The following is a 3481-nucleotide window of genomic DNA, read 5'->3' as shown; positions in this document are numbered from 1 at the left end:
AACACATTCACTAGTAGGGAATAGGACATCATTAGATTATAAAGATAAGACGATTATTAATTATAACAATCTTCTCAGGCATTGGTAAGGGTAGATCTTAATAGTTTTAGTCTTTATGAAATGTTATGTCCGATGCCATTATACTAGTAGTCTTATGATTGGCTGTTTGTGTAGATCTCGAATGATTGGTATCTTGACACTTGCTTGACCAGGTTTGGGGCATTTAGTACATGAAGTAGTGTAACACCCCAAAAATACGTTTCAAATTAGTAAATTATAATTTTATTCAGTTCATGGTAATTAAAAAGAAGTATCAATCAAATCGTTGATCACTTGCATATGCTATATTTGAGAAATTTGTTGAAAGAAAAAAATCGTATTTATTATGAATTTATTTACATCCATTGGGTTGATTTTTTGTTCCCCGAGGTAATTGCCAGCCTAGAGGTCAACACTTCTGGGTTGACATGAATTATCATTGATATGATCATAATTATAAATTAACTGTCTACAAAACTTTGAAATACTAAGGCTTTCCTACTTCAGAAATAAATTACCTAAGCTGTATTTGGCAAAACTTTTAGGAATTTGTTGTCCTCAATACTTTTCAGCTTCGTACTTTTTTTGGCCTTTTTAACTTTTTTTTATTCAAGCGTCACTGATGAGTCGTTTCAAGACAAAACGCGCGGCTGGGGCACATACAACATTCCAATCTTCTATCTATGATGAATTATAGAACACTATATATGTTTTTCTTCTTGATGTACCTATAGGTGACATTTAATAATTCAACAATTTAAAATTGAAATTATAAGTCAAAAGAGCACCAGTTAAGGAACAAAATAAGTTAAATATATTGATAGGTTAAGGAGCTCTTTTTTTTTTTTTTTTTTTTTTTAGATATTTTGAATAGGCTGACTCGGACTTTTACCTTACACTTGCGTTTGTATTATTTGGGTATCGAATCGAAAGATATAAAATCAATAATCTGCTTAAATTTTATAAAATGACCTTTTGTGAGCTATTGGAGTCATTTATGAAAAAAAATGGGTGTTATAGGGCAAAACAGTTTACCCTATATTGTAGAAAAAAACAGGAGTCCGAACATCTGACACAAATTTCCAAATCCTTAGGTTAGTACATCCTAAAATCATATTTGCGTTAGTCACTTTGGTCAATCAAAAACTAGCAACACCGATCGCAGCTGTTTCGGTTTAGCAGTTTTGATTACAGCATGTTTGTTTTTAAATATTCCACGTTAAATTGGAGCTTTAAATAATTGCATGTTGAATGTTCTTAAAACGTGAAAACAAGAAAGTAAAATCTTCTCATTTTTACCTTGCACAATTACATTTGATTCTAGTAAGTGGAAACACCCCCTTATATATGCAATATACATAATATATCAAGAACATTCTATGGATATCCAATTTAGTAATAATTCGTTTTACATGTTGTGCGTTCATCAACTTGCCAGTTTGATTTGAATTTATAAAATGAAAATGCAACTGTCTCGTTTTTCACCATTTTGCTACTTAAAACATTATTCCAATGTAATAGCGCTTGAACCACGATTTTATGTATTGCAATTTTCGAGTCAGCAAATAAAAAATCTATAAAGAGCCCCCTCCCTTTTTGAAGTTTCTTTCTTAATAAAACTGTTACTACACATTGTTTTTATCATTTTTACGATAATAATGATCTTACCTGCAGACTTTAAGTAAAACACAGAGAAAATAGACACAACACATATGACAGTTTTGTACATTTCAGCACAAATAATTGAAATTGTCTATCATTTGAAAAAGCATCTCAGTAATATATCTGAACGCAGTTTTTTTAAATCATGCTGCGCAGTCTCGGTCACACCTTCCTTTTTTTCTGTTGGAAGCATTTACGGTAATAACCTTTCCATAATTCACTTTGATTGTTAATGTTTTGCCAAGTATTTGTCGTTAATGTTTAAATTTCTTGCATAAATTTATCATAACAAGATGAAAAAAAAGATAATAGTTTAAACAAAAAAAAAAAAAACGTTTCCACTTGGACTATCAAGTTATGTTGAAATATAAACAAAGGAGAATCAAACATATCTTAATATACCAGAGTGAAAAAAAGCAATAGTACTATCACAATCATGGTTTATTAATATTGATATCATTTATGTGTTTTAATTTGATAAAGATGATCTGGTTTTTTTTTTAAACAAAGATGAATTGTCGTTCAAGAAGGCATGCAATAACTCAATGCATTTGGATGTTGTTGAGCTCTGATCTGTATCAACCTAAAGTATAAATAATTGCAGATACATTTCTAAAACGCCTATTCGGGAAAAGAGAGGTCAGGTAAAATGACTAAGTAAGTAACGCAAGTTTCTGGACGTTGGTCATTATGGACAGTCAACCGAACAGTGGTGTGAACGTCTGTCGGAACGGTTGTGGTTTTGGGTCTTCTAACAATAATCTTCTTATAGTCTACACAAAAATGTAGAGATATCGCCTTTAGTCACGTTGCATGTCAGAGAGTCTATCTTGCATAGCAAGTTACTTATATTGTAAAATACGAATGTCGGTTGAGAAGAACTGTCCAAATATCTAATTAAAGTAGATAATTATATATATAATGGCTTTGATAAGGGACTTTCCGATTTGAAAGTTCAGTATTTCTATTTTTTACTTTTTACTGCATTTCCTTCGATTACCCATACTTCTATATTAAAGTATGATCTGCAATGAAAAGGCAAACGATTGATGATTTAAAATTTATTGTTTATAGATTTTATCTTTTGTACAGATTAATTTTATGCATAGATATATCATTTCATTTAAATGACCATCTTCAGGGAGTAACATTTTCCCACACATTCACCTTAAAGCACCGCAATGCTCATCAATAATTGAAATTCGACAGCTGAACGTTTTAATTGCATTTACAGTGAAAAAACTTCCATTTTGAGTCAAAAGTGATAATCATTAACTTTAATTCTTTTTTTATATCTCTTATTTCATATAACAAATTAAAAACATTAATTGTACAGATGAAATATCAGAAACGCTAATAACCTGAAAGTATTAATCATTATGGAATGAAATTTGTAATTTTAGATTCAAAACAATGATTACCTATGGAAATATCCGTTGGGGCCAACAGTTGAAAAAGAATCTTTGAATAGGATGTGCTTACCATTCCGAAGCCACTGAAACCACCTACAGTTGGGATGGGTTTGTGTTGTCTTGATATTTTTATGTAATGTTTTATGTACTGTTTGTCTGTTTTCGTTTTTAGTCATGGCGTTGTCGATGTATGTTCCACTTACGAGTTTGAATGTCCTTTCATATCTTTTGCCATTCTGTATTATGTTGAATCGAGCATATCATATTACAGTTCAACGATGACACCTTCTCTTTATGAAATATTAAGAAAAAGCCCTATTTTTATTATTCAGGAAACAACTTTGTGCCATTACATACACCCCCCCCCC

Source organism: Mytilus galloprovincialis, chromosome 11 (assembly GCF_965363235.1).
Source record: "Mytilus galloprovincialis chromosome 11, xbMytGall1.hap1.1, whole genome shotgun sequence".
Classification (NCBI taxonomy): domain Eukaryota; kingdom Metazoa; phylum Mollusca; class Bivalvia; order Mytilida; family Mytilidae; genus Mytilus; species Mytilus galloprovincialis.
The sequence above is the reverse complement of the archived record's forward strand: the minus strand, read 5'-3'. Positions refer to the sequence as shown.